Here is a 17,213-nt window from a genome sequence, read left to right as displayed (position 1 = left end):
TTACGCAGGCAGGGAAAGATGTGGCTCTTGCCTGCTCTTCTAGACGGCTCCCTTTCACCCACAGGTGCCTGTTCCACTGTCTGTCCAGGCTGAGCACTGAGCAGAAAGTTCAGAGGGGTAGGTCATCCATCCTACATTCTGCCCTGTGCCTACTTCCAGAGCTGGGCACACTGAGTCCCTCATTCCTTTGCTCACTCTCTCGTCCCATAAACATGAAATGGGTGTATACTGTGCGCAAGAGACCGCGCTAGGCCACAGGGGATACAAAGACAAGTAAGACACGGTCCCCACTCTCAGGTACACAGATCTTCACAGGACGTGTGTGACCCTAACACAGTTGTGTACAATGTGAACACAAAATGCCATGCACTGGAGGGAGAGAGGTCTGACGTCCACAAGAAGCTTCTGGAAAGGCTTCGTGGGAGGAAAACCTGACTGTCAAGCTCCCCAGAGGCTGTGGGGTTTCCTCACTCACAACCAGCTTGCAAACATTTATAGCTCATTTAACTATGCCAAGGGCTCTCATGAAGCTGGACCACGGAGGCCAGGGAAGAGGGATATTCTGGGCAGGAAGAATTCCATCTCAAAGGCAGCGAGGGGTCCCGAGGCTATGAGTGTCACAGGAATGGCCAGTAATCCAATGTAGCAAGAGTAACACAGAGTGTTTACTGGGAAGAGTATGTGGTAAAGTGAGAAAAAGCAGCTCACGAAGGGCCTTGGGGACCTGGATCGTCTCCAGACACAGGCTGGCAGTCCAGCTGGTCAGAGGCCATTAGAACAATGGCTCACAGACTTGTGAATTTCACACATCACAAAAAAATTATTTAAAAAAAATTGGGAGGTGGCTAACATGGGGTTGACAACATTTTGTTTTGCCTTGAAAGGGCAATAAAATAATTTTCAGTGGCATCATTTCATAAAATTAAAGGTATTTTTAAAACCAAAAAAGTGAATACATTTAGTTTCTTGAAGAACTCACTGCATCATCCTTATTCTTCTGATTGTGCTTCAGACTAAAAAACATTTTTATGTCCTGACCCAGGCTCCTAGACTAGCATTTGGGAAGCAAGGATTAGAGGACCAGACAAACCGTCAAGTTGTCAGGGGAGACACAAAATTTAGATCCTTTAAGGCACGGCCACACCTTGGGTGGTGGGAAGCCCACCTCTGTGCTCGTTTGTTCAGCTCCGATATGTACTAGCTCTATACTTCCAGCCGGCTTCAAAGGAGCTTCCCAGGATCAATGATGCAAAGTGACACACTTGGGAACAAACTCTATCGGGGAAGCAGGGTGACTGGTCACCTGAGAGGAGCCCAGTGACATCCTGGGGGCTTTGACCTCCCCATAGGTGTGCATGGGACCACGTGCTCTCTAAGGGGGTCCCTGGCTCTGACATCAGCAGTCCTAAAAACTGATTACTCTAAAGCAGTCTCAAGTTTGGGTCTAATTTCCTGGAAGCTAAAACGAAGGGAGGAACGTATTGAGTTACCTAGTTTTCTTTTTCTGACCAAAGAATGCCTACATGTTGATTTGCAAGAGCCCGACATTTTCCCGGAGTGAAGCTCCGGCCAAAACTTTCTCTGAGTGTCCCTGTCAAAGAGACACTGGGTTTTGGAAGGGACCGTGGCTTCCTCCACAGTGTTACATAAGACCCATGGATGTTGTTCAAACAGATGATGCTTGTATGGCGTTTCCAAGAAGGCAGAGATCACCGGGAACATCTTAGCTCATGGAAGGCGCTTCTGCCTCTGATGTCCCTGTGCTCTTAGGAGAAGCACAGGACGAACCTGATGAAAACATTGTCTCACCTACATCTCAGAACCAAAGCAGAGTCCTCAGCATGGCTTTACTGCAAGGACCCATCGAGGTTCTGGCTGTGTTCCATTTCTTGACCTGAGCAACGGATATTGACTAAGCTATACATTTATTTTGTGCACTTTTCTGTGTGTACATCACAGTAAAAATAGAAAAAGAAAATCTGGATGGATTATTTTAAATGTACAGTTGAACTCACAGTTCATTTGAGATGGTTAGTTTTTGTTCAGTTCATTTTTTAGCTTAGTGTTTTAAAAATGAAATAATATATTTTTCTAATAATTGTAACAAACATGTTTTCAGGCAAGTCTCTTTTGCATCTTAGGAGGCCCCATGCCATACTCTGTAGGATCTGTTACATACAAGACTGATGTTGGGTTTGTCATTCTAGCATTTAAAGTTTAAACTATGTTTGTGTACACAAAATAACCCCTGAAGAAAATTACTGATGTTCCTTCAGAACCAATGGGGACATCAGCTCTTGCGTGAGTGAACAGAAAAGCAGTTGATCACTATTCTTTGAAAAGAGTACTCTGTTGTCTGCATGCCATAGCCCCCTGTTGGCCTATTCATGATTAAAAACCTTTGAAATTTCTGTAGTAAAATAATGTGATTATATCTTTGGTAACCCTTCCTAAAATTATTTGACCAGGTCACCCTTTTGTAATGTAGAATATATATTGAAAATCTCATGGAATTACTGTCCTGGGGAACACACTTTGGAAAACATTGAATTAGTTCATTCTTCTAATTTTAAAGTTAGAGAAACTGAGGCCAGAGAGAAGTAACTCACCCAGGGTCACACGGTGAGTTCTAGTTAGAGCCCCTGTGTGCTAAGATGCTTTGAAATGAGGGAGTACTCAGCCAGCAGTCACACTCACCTATTCTTGTGGGTTTACATTTAAAAATAGAGAGAATAATATAACAACATTCAGGTACCCACCATGCAGCTTAAAGAATAAAATATTGCAATCACCTCATACCAGTCAGAATGGCCATCAATAAAAAGTCTACAAATAATAAATGCTGGAGAGGGTATGGAGAAAAAGGAACTCTTCTACACTGTCGGTGGGAATGTAAATTGGTGTAGCCACTATGGAGAACAGTATGGAGGTTCCTTAACAAACTAAAAATATAACTACCATATGGTCCAGCAATCCCACTCCTGGGCATACTCCAGAGAAAACTCTAATTCGAAAAGATACACGCACCCCAATGTTCATAGCAACACTATTTACGATAGCCAAGATATGGAAGCAACCTAAATGTCCATTGACAGATGAATGGATAAAGAAGATGTGGTACATATATACAATGGAATATTACTCAGCCATTAAAAAGAATGAAACAATGCCATTTGCAGCAACGTGGATGGACCTAGAGATTACCACATTAAGTGAAGTAAGTCAGACAGAGAAAGACAAATATAATGTGATATCACTTATATGTGGAGTCTTACAAATGATACAAATGAATTTATTTATAAAACAGAAACAGACTCATAAACATAGAAAAAAACTTATGATTAGCAAAGGGAATGGTGGAGGGAGATAAATTAGAAGTTTGGGATTAACATATACATATTACTCTATATAAAACAGGTAAACAACAAGGACCTACTGTATAGTGCAGGGAACTATATTCAATATCTTGTAATAATCGATAATGGAAAAGAATCTGAAAAAGTATATATATTAATATTATACATATAATATGAATAGCTGAATCACTTTGCTGTAAACCTGAAACTAGCACAATGTTGTAAATGAACTCTACTTCAATTTAAAAAATGGTTAAAAACTACATTGCAAAGATAATCCAAGCCTTCTGAGTATTCCTCCCTCTTAAATTCTGCTTCCTTCCTCATAGAGGTAACCACTGTCTTGAATTTTGTCTTTGGTACTCCTAGTCATATTGTTATACTTCCATCGCTGTGTTAGTTTGCTGGGGCTTCCATAACAAAGCACTGCAGATTGGGCAGCTTACAACACAGACACTTATTCTCTCACAGTGCTGGAGGCTAGAAGTCCCCAAGATTGAGATGTCAGCAGGGTTGGTTCTTCTGACCTCTCTCTCCTTGGTTTGTAGCTGGCCGTCTCCCTCCTCTGTCCTCTTTTTTCCTGAGTATGCACATCCCTGGTGTCTCTTTGTTCAAATTTTCCCTTCTTATAAGGACATCAGTCAGGTCAATGGTCTTCCTTCCGTGCTTGTCTATGTCCTAACGTCCTCTTCTTATAAGGATACCAGTCATACTGGGCTAGGACCGTGTTCATGACCTCATTTAACTTAATTACCTCTGTAAGGACTATGTCCTAATACAGTCACATTCTGAGGTGCTGGGGGTTAGGACTTTAACATGTGAACTTTGAGGGGCACAACTCAACCCATTACAACCACCCCCACACAAATCTATCTCCTGTGGATAGATTTGGGGCATTATAAATGCCACTACAATGAATATTCTCATATGAAACTCTGTGTCACATTTACAAACTAGATTTGTGTGCACGCCTAGGAGTGGGATACTGAGCTATTTGGGTTATTTATTGACTAGACCATCCTTTTCTTTTTGATGCACGATGTCACGTATCATGTTGACAAATATACATGAGTCTATGTCTGAGTTCATCAGCTTGTGGGTCTATTGCTCTCTCTGGACCAATTCATAAAGGAGAGGGCCTCTGCTATGAGTTGAATTATGTGCCCCCCCCCAGTTCATATGCTAAAGTCCTAACCCCCTAGTACTTCAGAATGTGAACTAATTTGGACATAGGGCCATTGCAGATATAATTAACAAAGATGAGGTCATACTGGGGTAGGGTGGCCCCTAACCCGATATGCCTGGTGTCCCTATGAAAGGGGGAAATTTGGACATAGACACACGAGGCGGATGCCACATGGAGACGAAGATGGCCATCTATAAGCCAAGGATGCAGGCCTGGAATAGACGCTCCCTTGCAGCTCTAAAAAGGAACTGTGATTTTGGACTTCCAGCCTCCAGAACTGTGAGACAATACATTTCTGTTGTTTAAGCCACACAGTGTGTGGTACTTTGTCATGGCAGCTGTAAGAAACTAAGATAGCCTCCATTTTGCTTTTTACTTTTGACGTTTCATCCCCGTCTCTCTTCACTGCTTGAAAAGCTAGAAATAACATAGGATTAGTAAGGACTTGTGGGTGTATTCAGGACTGGCGTTGCTGGAAAGAACTGCCAACCTCACCCTGTACCTCCTGCGCCACCATTGTGAGAAAGTACAGAGCAGTGATATGGACCCAGACTCCCGGGATTGGGGTTGAGTCCTCAATCAGCCACAGATGGCCTGTGTTTCGGACAAGTTGCTGACCCTCTCTGGACTTTGTTCTCCTCACCTGTAAAATAAGGCTATTAAATGGTGGTTGCCAGGGGCTGAGGGGAAGGAGGGAATGGAGAGTTATTGTTTAATGAGTACAGCGTTTCATTTATTTAGTTAATAAATTTATTTATTTATTTTTGTCTACGTTGGGTCTTCGTTGCTGCGCGCGGGCTTTCTCTAGTTGCGGCGAGCGGGGGCTACTCTTTGTTGCTGTGCGCAGGCTTCTCATGGCGGTGGCTTCTCTTGCTGTGGAGCACGGGCTCCAGGCACGCGGGCTTCAGTAGTTGTGGCGCACGGGCTTAGTTGCGCTGAGGCATGTGGGATCCTCCCCGACCAGGGCTGGAACCCATGTCCCCTGCATTGGCAGGCAGACTTTTTTTTTTTTTTTTTTGCGGTACGCGGGCCCCTCACTGTTGTGGCCTCTCCCGTTGCAGAGCACAGGCTTCGGACGCGCAGGCTCAGCGGCCGTGGCTCACGGGCCCAGCCGCTCCGCGGCATGTGGGATCTTCCCGGACCGGGGCACGAACCCGTGTCCCCTGCATCGGCAGGCGGACTCTCAACCACTGCGCCACCAGGGAAGTCCATGAGTTTAAGAGTTGTACTTTTACAAGATGGAAAGAGTTCTGGAGATGGATGGCGGTGATGATTGCACAACATTATAGATGTATGTGATACCACTGAACCGTACACTTAAAAATGGTTAAGATGGCAAATTTTATGTTATATAAATTTTACTGCAAGAAAAAGAAATTGGGGGAAAAATAAGGCTGTTATTCTTGGGATTTTCCAGCTGTTCTGTTTATGGCACAGCGTTTTAGGGCAGCAGGAATAAAAATATTCTGCCGCCTCCCACTCTCTGCAAACTTGGGTGGCAAAGATGATTTCAGTTCTCCTAATTATCCGGGCTGTGGATGGTTCTGTCTCATCCTCAAGATGAGTTTTTTTTTTTTTTAATCTGAGCCTCTGCTGGTTTCACAGATGGTTATCTGTGAAAATCTGTCTATTGTAAGACTCTGTGTGTGTGTGTGTGTTGGAATTGCTTATAGTAATTGCTTATCCGATTTCATAAGGATGCTGTCTGGCCAGTGTCAGGATGACTAAGTCCCAACAGAGCTCGGCCATATTTGAACCAGAGCTCCACATAACGTGTATAAATCTCCCCTATCCCTGGACCGTGGGTAATGGAAATCATCAGACACCGAGCAACTGGTGCGCTCCAGAGGTTTCGGAACTGAACGTTGGCTCTCTGGTTCTCTGCCTGGCATCTGGCCTTCGTTAGGTTATAAAAAACAGTTTATGGCCCTTCTGGTGAGAACAATAACTTTTACAATATTCGTGGTGGCTGAGTGGTGATCAGAGCAAGCCAGCCAAATAAACGTCACTGCGTCCTGGCTCTTTGTCACGGTGGTGCCTGCCATGTGTGTTAGCCTCTTAACCTTGCGTCAGCCCTGCAAAGCAGGTGTTTCCAGCTTTACCTCAGAGAGGCTTAGAGACTTTACCAAGTTCACACAGCCAGCAGAGCCTGGGTTCGAATCCAGGTTTTCTGATTCCCAGCCCAGCATTCTGTTCTCGTTTCTCTATTTCAATGCTGCCTAGCCAATTTGTGATGACAGTTTTACTTGCTAAAATTTTATTTCTTAGTTCAGCTAAACCCTGAGCTCCTGCGCCTCTGCAGGCTAATGTCTCTCACTCAGTAAGATAGCGCTTCTGCGCTGGAATTACTAGACCACATTCTGTGAGGACAAGGCCTGCATATGTAGGTGCTTCATAAATGTGGGTTCAGAGGCGGAGCGGGTGGGTCCCCAACACAGTATACTGCGCTAGAATCTGGCTTTCTGTAGCTTGCTCTGATTGGTTCCTAGTGCGCCCTCTGCAGCGAGGGTCCCTTTGGTGGACACCATGATGTACCATCTAGACCCCCTGCACCAGAGGACTTGCTTCCCCAGCTGCTGGGAGTGCTGTCTTCAAAAAACCTCAGCCGTCAGCCCCTTCAGGGTCTGCTTCAGCGGCGGAGAGCTGGCTAGTTCAAGGCTACCCACTTGCCGTGATGCCTGCATCCAACGGGGACAGTAAAAGGGCCTGGTCAGCTCAGTCCCAAGGGAGACAAATGTGAAAGTCATCCTGGCTCCCGTGTTCCCTGTGGAGGTGACAAGGCGGCCGTCAGGCCGCATCTTCTCCCCCTGCACAGCCCTGCTTCCTTCCTCTCCCCTCCTCGGGGGATGGTTCCACGACACTCCTCAACGAACATCCTGTGTGCACACTCTGCTGAGTCTGCTTTCCAGGGCACCCGCCCTGTACCAGCACCCACCTCCCCCTTCTTCTACAGGACAGACCTTCAGCGACTGGAGGAGTGGCCCGGCACCCTGGAGGCTCCTCTTCTCCGAGCTACACAACCGCACAAACCTTGGCGTGGCCCTGGCTTCTGAGTGTGCCCTATCTTGGGCACTCTCTCAGGTTCTTCTGAATTCACTCTCTGGGGCAGGTGGGGCAGGTGGTTTTCTGGGGCAAGCCCACAACACTGGGACTTTCTCGTTGACTATGGAGGCTGTCACTGGACTGCTTCCAGCACAGAGGGAAGCGTCACTCCCTACCTCCACAGGAGCGAAATTTAGTTAGAAAACCTAACAGGTAGGTTAGGCAAAATCTTGGCAGGTAGTACGGGGTTGCATTTCATCTTTCCAAGTCTCTTCTGCCCCAAGAGGGGAGCGAGCTTATCAGGCATCTGGGAAAGACAGTAACTAAGTAGATGCAATTGCTGAGGCTCCTAAAAGATGCTGCCTACCTGCCTTTGCAGAATCTCGATGGGATCCGAGATGCAAACAAAATTTATGACCCTTTTGCTCAGCAGGTGGGAGTGACTTTATTATTTTAAAAGCCTGAGGCGTGGACCCTGGGTACCTGGATTCCTTCAGGGTATCACTGCATGCGCCCTGCCCTCCATGTGGTGTCTCCCTGCTGAAAGGAAGTACATCGTTTAGGATTCTCTGGTTGCAAAGAACAGAAATAATGACTTAGTTTAGCAACAGTAACAACCGAAGCCAGAAGGGGAAATTTATTTGAATGTGTTTCACCAAACCTAAGGTCAGAAATGCTGCCAGGACCCAGAAAGGGCTCAGGTGCATGATCTGGGACCCCTGTCCCTGAATTCTGCATCCGTGCATCCGTGTGCACACGTGCATGCGTGTGTGCGTGTGTATGATGCACGCATGCTTCTGCACATGTGAACGTGTGCACATTCTGGATGAGGTGCCGCATGAGAGCAAATTGCCGATTGTCCACTCCAGGGTTTACACTTCACCACATCAAGATACTAAGATTCTAACTGAGCTCTCTTGGACCCAATCCTAAATTCCAGGGAAATACAATGTTATTGGTAGGTTTTGGTCAGACATTAACTTCTGATGCAATTAGGCAAGGATACTAGGGAGGAACATGTAGTGCAAACCTGCTGCAGGAACCCAACCCTGTGGATGTGATCGACAGACCAAAGAGTGGGCGCTCCCAGCCAGCCTTGGAGATCACGCTGTGGCTGCTTTTAGCTAGGCAGCTCCCTTTGCTCTCTGACCTGGGTAATGATGGTTAGGCTTCTGGCTAAAGTCATTAAACCCCACTACTCCCCCTGCATTGCATCCAAGGCAACCACGCAAACCTTTCCTGAGCTCACCTTGGTGCAGAACCCTGGAAGGTACAGTCTTGCCTTCAATGAGCATGCAGCCTAACGGAGGACTAAGGAGAGGTGAAAATACAACCAACTGTGAAAGATGGTGAGAATCTCTGTGTTCAATAAGAAACACTATCAGTTGTTGAATGACTGTTATATACCAGGTGTTTTATATATATTATCTCTAAACTTCACAACCAATTTGTCAGGAGATAGTATTATATGCCCATTTTAGAAAACGGGAAACTGACACTCCAGGAAGTTAATTATCGCATCCAAAATCACATTGGTAGTAAGTAGTAGAATTTAAGATTTTTTGTTTGTCTTTTCAGTTTCTTTTTTTCTTTTTTTTTAAAAAAAATACAATTTAGGATTTGATTCCAAATCTGGTTGGTTCTAAAGCCAGTAGTCTTCCCAGAACAATGTATCATCGTCTAAATAACTAATAGATTACACAAGTAAAACCTTAATAATTCATACATTGTATGATTCAGGAATGCCATAAGGGGCTGTTTGATGCCAAAACCATTCAAAGAAACACTGGAACATTCTGTCAGTCATCGGCAGCCCAGACTTTAGTCTAGACTGATTCCCTGTAATTTATGGGATGGGAAGACTTCAGTAAATTAATTCACTATGCCTGGTTTCTGCTTATTAATTGCTTTGACAATCATCCAGACGCCTGTGTTCACTTGGTCCAGGCGTGTGGTGCAAGCCGTCAGTGACACAGGGAAGGAGGAGGGCCTGGACGCTTTGCTTCCAGGGTCTCTGATTGAGGCAGGGAAGGGGGGTAGGCCCAGCCAGGGGTCGGTGTGTTGCCTGTACAAGACAGGGTGGGGGAGTGGAAATGGCACTGGATTTCGAGCCCACATAGCTGGCTTTCACTCTAGTACTGACTCCTAACAAGGCAGAGTCACTCCTCATCCCTGAGTTCCAGCTTTCTCATCTTGAAAATGGTCTTATTAAACCCAACTTGCCTCCCCCTCTGCATTGCAATAATCATGGTTATTAGTGTGTGGCAATCATAGTTACCCTGCAACGATAACGGTTAAATTTTACTGACACTTTCGTTTATTTCCTCACACCCCTAAGAAGCTGATCCTATTATTAGCCCCATTTTACAGATGCGGCCATTGAGAGCTCAAAGGATGAAATAATAGGCCCCAAACCAAGTCTGCCAGGACCCAGAGCCTGGCCTGGGTAGTCTATCACTTGTCAGATTGTCATGATTGCCCTGCAAGGCCCTAATCCAGGAAGCCCTGGTGTGACCTATGCAGGGTGGGAGCTGGGCAGGGGCAGATACTCTGAGCTTGACTGCCTCACCTTCTTCATCATCACCAAGGAAATGAGCTCTCCCTTGCGGTTGCCATGGAAACCGTCTAAGCTCCTTCTTTCTCTCACCTTCACCATGGAGACAGCCAAGTGGAAAGCAGCTCTTGGAGTGGGAGGAAAGCCCCGCAGAGGGAGAGGGGAGAGCGTGCCTGCAGACACTTTTGTGTTGTTTGTGAGGCAGCATATCCAGTAGGAGCCCAGAGCCGGGAATTCCCGCTCTGTTGAGGAATGTGGAGTCATTCCTGGAGCTGTGTACAAATACAGTGTCAAAGCCAGGATGTCCCTGGGGAAACACAGGTGACAAGAATTGTTTTCTGAATTTATTTCTAGAGGCTGCCTTTCCTTTAGTCAACCATTGTCCAGTTTAAAGGAAATTCCCAAAGTTTCATGCCTCACAAGTGCCAAAAACCTGCCCGGCCAGGTCTTCTCTTTGTCTAATTTTACTTCCAGCCTGCTGGGTGACATTGGGTAACTCAACTATTTCTCCCTGGTACCTGTCAAATAAAGCAGATGGGCTAGCTCAGTGGCTCTCAGACATCCAGATTTCCAAGCCAGTACAAGTTCTTTAAAACACATGAGGCTCCAACCTAGGCTGCCAGACTTTTATTTTGTAAGCTAAGGACATAAACATTTAAAAACTGTGTTATCTCCAGAGGAAGGACGGTGTGATGGTGAAGTGCGTGCAATGAAACCAGACCACCAAGCTCAGGTCCTGACTCCATGACGTCCCCCCCCAGGACGCGTGCCGGCTTGACCTCCACATCTCCGTTTCTTTGGAAGTAAAATTGGATTAATAATAGCATCTATCTGCTCAACGTTGCTAATTATTAGAGAAATGCAAATCAAAACTACAATGAGGTATCACCTCATACCAGTCAGAATGGCCATCACTAAAAACTCTACAAATAACAAATGCTGGAGAGAATGTGGAGAAAAGGGGACCCTCCTGCACTGTTGGTGGGAATGTAAGTTGGTGCAGTCACTGTGGAAAACAGTATGGAGGTTCCTCAGAAACTAAAAATAGAATTACCATATGATCCAGCAATCCCACTTCTGGCACATATCCAGACAAAAGTCTAATTCAAAAAGATACACGCACCCCCTATGTTCATAGCAGCACTATTTACAATAGCCAAAACATGGAAACAACCTAAATGTCCATCAACAGAAGAATGGTTAAAGAGGATGTGGTACATATATACAATGGAATACTACTCAGCCATGAAAAAGAACGAAATTATGATATTTGCAGCAAAATGGATGGACTTAGAGATTATCATACTAAGTGAAGTCAGAAAGCAAAAGACAAATACCATATGATATCACTTATATGTGGAATCTGAAATATGACACAAATGAACTTATTTATGTAACAGAAACAGACTCACAGACATAGGGAACAGACTTGTGGTTGCCAAGGGGGAGGGAGCTGGGATGGAGTGGGAAGTTGAGGTTAGCAGATGTAAGCTACTACATATAGATGGATTAAACAACAAGGTCCTAATGTACAGCACAGAGAACGTATTCAATACCCCATGATAAACCATACTGGAAAAGAATATTTTTAAAAATGGGGGCTTCCCTGGTGGTGCAGTGGTTGAGAGTCCACGTGCCGATGCAGGGGACACGGGTTCGTGCCCCGGTCCGGGAGGATCCCACATGCCGCGGAGCGGCTGGGCCCGTGAGCCATGGCCGCTGAGCCTGCGCGTCCGGAGCCTGTGCTCCGCAACGGGAGAGGCCACAACAGTGAGAGGCCCGCGTACCGCAAAAAAAAAAAAAAAAAAAAAAGAATATTTTAAAAAATGTATACATACGTATAACTGAATCACTTTGCTGTACAGCAGAAATTAACACAACATTGTAAGTCAACTCTACTTCAATTAAAAAAAATTATTTGGTCACAGGAAATCAAGGGCAATGAAGAATAAAGGACGGAAAAATACTTTGAAACGCTTTATTTAACGATATATTTTTTAGTAATGGTAAAAAATGATTTAAAATGCTATAAAAATGTTTATTGAATCAAAAAAATATATAATAGCATCTGTCTCTTCAGCCCCTGTGGTGACGAAATGAGACAAGCTGTGCAGAGCTTTCAGCACAAGGCCCAGCACAACGGCAGAACTCAAGCAGTGCTAGCAAATATGATCACCATCACCATCATCTCATACAGGAAATTTTAACAACAAATAAAGCGAAAAAAAAAGGACTCAATCTAAGGCAGAAGGACAGTGTTTAAACTGGGTATAATTTAGCTTTTGGGGGACTTCCTTGTTGGTTCAGTGGTTAGGACTGCGCCCTTCCATTGCAGGGGGCATGGGTTCCAGCCCTGGTCAGGGAACTGAGATCCCGCAAGCCACGTGGCCAAAAAAAAAAATTTAGCTTTTGGAAAAAAGTCATTCTATTGTTCTCACTGACTCTCCATTCCCTCAGGGTGGAACCCAGAATCACTGGATTCCATGACATTAGGTTCCTTTGGCTCTAAGAGGCAACGCGTTTAATTCTCAAACAGCCTTGATTAGCCAAAGGACAGCCCAGGGGCCCAGAGCCAAAGATGCGTGACAAATCAGGTGCGCTTAGTGGCCATCCTAAACTTGAGGCAGGCCCGGCTCTAAGCAGCAAAGACGTCTCTGTGCCTGACGGTTGCAGGAAATGAGGAAGAACTGACACCCGATCCCATCCTTCACCAGCCTCCTCCCTGACTCTGTGACGTCAGGGTTAGGCCACACCGGCAGTTAACTGAAGGCCTAGGGTCCTGGTCTGGGATGCAGAAACTCTAACTGCCCCTGTTTTGTCCTCCGCTAAAGCTGTATGGCCCAGTTCCTGAGCTGCCACCCCAGGCGCACCCCGTCTCCCCGCCCTCGGCTGCTGCAGGGACGTGCAAAGCCCTCCAAGCAGAGGCTGATTTGCAGAGGCCTCATCTTCCAGTGTAGTCTCCCTCCGCCTCTCCCCACTGGGACTTGGGTGGTAGAAGCAGTCGGAGGAAGAACAAACAGACGGAGGCAAGGACCCTGAAGAGCTCAGAATCCAGAGAGAAAAGCCTTCAAAATCAGAATGAGTAAAAGCAACTTCGTCTCTGGGACTGCATTTTTCTTTGCTGTAAAACGGGCAATCTTGTCCACCCTACAGACGGGATGAAATAACGCGTGGACTCATAATCGTAATATTAATTCAGGCGTGGGTCCAGGTTCTGTGGGGCCTGAAGCTTATTCCGTTTGGAGGGGCCTCTTCAAGAAGAAGAATAAAAATTTACAAATACGAAATTGAACATGACAGGAAGTGTTTACTTAGGAGAAAAAAAAGTCACAACAAATGACAAGTTTTTAGAAAAACCGCAAATACTACAAACATCACAAAATCCAGGAAAATAACCTATTTCATTAATTAACATATGCTTCTATAATACTTCTTCCTACATTTTTTGGGGCTGTGTACACTGGTAGCCTCTTTATAGGACAATGATTTTATAACATTTTCTATAGAGAGATTATAAAGTTGATTCGGTCTGTTCTCTCGCACAGTTGATCCAAGTTTGTTTTTTATGATTGATAGTTTCGAGTAGATGTCAAGAAGGAAAAAGTTCTCCGTTTGCAATCTCATGCATTCATGATGGGAAGACTTTCCCTTGGACTTACTCTGACTTGCTGCTTCTCCACAGCGCCACATTTTTGCAGCCAGCATGTGTTCATTTCCCAGTATGGCTTTTAGTCCTGCAACTTTCTGTTACGATGCTTGGTGGGTCCACACAGCAAGTCCTCAGAGGATGCCTAGAGGCCATTCCTCCCCCAGAATGGCTGGCAATAACTTAATGGGAGTGATTTTGAAACATGTTAATAGATCCACTAACCCAAACCAAATGTGTCTCTAGGCCCACTCCTAACATTTATGTAGCCCAGGACAAGCTTACATATAGAGGTCCACATTCTCACGTTGAAAATAAATACTTGAAAGTTATCAACAAAGCCAACAAAGTGTTAAATAACTTATCTTGGTAACCTGGAAGGCCAGGTTCAAACTTAGAATTCTCAGAATGCTCGGAGCGCCATATTAGAACGTGCTGTGTGGGGAAAGCTCTTCCGTGCCCCGGCTCACGGCTTGTCTCCTTCCTCTCCAGGCGAGAGCACTGATTTTGTACCTACACAAGCACTGGACACTGGCTCTCAGCTGTGGCAGGCTGACCTCATGAACTGCATCCTCGGGCATAGCTGCTCTGGCCTCCAGTTGGGTTTGGCCAACGGGAGGCACCTACAGGAAATGGGAGGGGGTGGGAGGACAGGGCCATAGGGTGTTCATTTCTCGGGCTTGGCGATGCTCCTGCCTCGTGGCCTTCTCCTGCGGCACAGCTCTCACTGAATTCCAGTAACAGCTCCCTCTCTTTGCCTCTCCAGGCTCATGGGTGGCAGGGGCTTTCCTGCTCTGGCTGGCCCCGGGATGCTTTACTTTCCCATCCTGGTTTCGCTGACCCTGCTTATACCTTTGTAAATAGTCCCTTTATTACACTCCCATGAATCACCTCTTTGAAGGATGCCATCTGTTTCCTGCTGGAAGCCTGGGTGATATAGCTGTTATTACTATCCCTTTTAGTTTAAGAAACATGTCTGATTTCCCGTGTGATCCTACGGAGTCAGCAATCCTTTCCCGGCCTCAGTTTCTCCACCTGTTAAATGAGAATATAATACCCCAGCCTTTCCTACTTCAGAAGGACATCGTAAGAATTAAATGAGTCAATATAGGTGAAAATATTCTGGGGAATAAAAAGTACAATAGTACCTCTATTATTAGAATTATTAAAAGTAATAATAGTAATAAAGTTGTTCCTGCCCAGAGATCTCCTCTGATCCCTCTCCTCTCCAGCACGGGAGCAGTGACTGAGGCTTCACTCTTTGGCAAAGCTGGTGTCCTTTGTTGCAAAGTTCTGTGCTGCTGAAAGATGAAATTCTGACCGAGATACACAATTCTCAGAGCTGCTGCCACCACGTTTTGACAGATGACCACAGTGGGCCCAAGGCTGGGCTTCAGCCCCTTGGAGCTCCCTCTCCTGGGCAGACCCTGCCGTGCCCTTGCGGCCTCTGGGCTGTGTTTGCAGAGAGCAGAGCCCAGGGCCCTGGCTGAAGCCACATGAGCCCCAGAGGCCCTCCCGTGGGAGCAGAGGGTAGGTGGAGTCTGACTCAGTGAGAGCTGGTATGGACTCAGGGTACTCCAAGCTCCGGGCAGAAAGAAAATAGCTAGTGGAGTATGTGTGGCCAGGTGGGCTGGGATTGCCCCCAAGCTGAGAGTGAGGACGGTGGCCCTACTGGGCACGGTGTTAGTTTTCTCTGCCCATTCAGAACAGGAGCGTGCCTCTGAGGGCTTCTCCTTGCCGCTCCGGTCCAGCCTCTTAATCCATCAAGTATTTCCACTGTCCCTTTTTTCCAGCACATTCTCTCCACCAGGCTGACAAGGGAGGGACACTAGGATTAGCAAGGTTAATCAGTGGCCTCTGTGTGCTCCAGAGATCTCTGTCCCACGTCGTTTGAAATCAGAAGTCAATAACCCTGGAGCTATAGAAAAAACAACAGTGACTCAGTGGTCTGTTTCCTTTCCAAAGCTGACCCCAAAGTCTCACCCACGATATCACTAGCACAGCGGGGTTACGTGGGTCTCTATGGTCTCGCCTAGGAATCTAAACCCTCATTAATTACATGGCACCCATGGGAAAGTCTGTGCTGATCTCAAACGCTGCGATTCAGTGCACCTCTTGGACATAGACCAACCTTACGTTGGGAAATGGCTGAATTAGCTATAGTCAGACATGTCAAATCCAGCAGTGAGGCTGGCCTTGGAAAGCTGTGTGGGCTTTGGAGAAGGGGAGAGCAAGGGAGAGAAATACAGGTGACACAACAGTGTGACAACGCTGGGAAAAGGCAGGGGGCTGCAGCACGCATGGTGACATTCTGTGGCAGTCGCCAGACAGCTCAGAAGGGAGGCTCCCCAGAGCTCATCTCTGTCAAGAGACTCCTCATTAGCACCCCTTTTCTGTCTGGCTCTGTTGAACGGAAAACAATGTCTGTGGCCCACTCCCTCTGGGACTTCGCCTCAGGAGAAGCTGTGGGAGCACAAGTGTGAGATGGAGGTCTTCCAGAGGCTTCCAGATTTAAACCGATCCCATGGAGATAAGACAGATCGCCTATAAAGAGTTGTATTATAGCCAAGTGCCAGGGTATATATTCATCTGCGCCTGAGATTCTTACCCCTTTTGAAAGAAAAAGCCACATGTCTGGCCAAAAGACAAAGCGGAGAAAATGTACTGTGGACCAAATACTCACGATGGTTGCTCAGAACGTTCGAAATGATGAACTGTGTGGAAAAAAAAAAAGCCTGGGGCAAACTGTCAGCAGACTATATTTGGGGGTCCAAATCCAGGGCGCCTGCCGGCTGATTTCACAGCCCTAGTGTTTTTCCATGCCTATTTATAACTGTCCACACATTCACACACAAAACACGCAGTGGACATCCGACTTAATAGTTTTTAAATGACTAAAATATTCTAAATGTATCAGGTTACAGCACGTGAGAGCTATTAATGCGGCTGCGATTAGCCTTACTTACTGGGAAAGCATTTATCAATGTGCAGAAAACAACGTAACAGGATCCTTCGGGAATTTGAAAGTATGAAAACAACTTTTTAGAAACGTGTAACTCACTTCAACAAAACTTTATTGGGCAACAATCATCTGAACGGGCTAACTTGAGACTTAAGTATGAGGAACACACAATCTCTGGTCCCAAGGACTTTTCTTGGGGGTACAGATAATGGAATAAAATGCACGAAAAGGACGATCAGTGCCTTAACACAAATGCTGACGAATTTATTAGGCACACAGAAGAGGGAGTGAACCTAATGGGCACTGGATTGTCTCCCAGCACCCATTCTTCCTGCTCCCTTTGGGAAGACACGTGGTTCTGGGGAAGTAGATGCTCCCGCCCAGCCTCAGACGTTGAACACATGACGGCCTTGTCCAATCAGTGCACTCTGTTTTCCTGGGCAGTGATTGGCTCAGGGGTGACCATG

The sequence above is a fragment of the Stenella coeruleoalba genome, assembly GCF_951394435.1.
Source record: "Stenella coeruleoalba genome assembly, chromosome: 13".
NCBI lineage: Eukaryota > Metazoa > Chordata > Mammalia > Artiodactyla > Delphinidae > Stenella > Stenella coeruleoalba.
The sequence above is the reverse complement of the archived record's forward strand: the minus strand, read 5'-3'. Positions refer to the sequence as shown.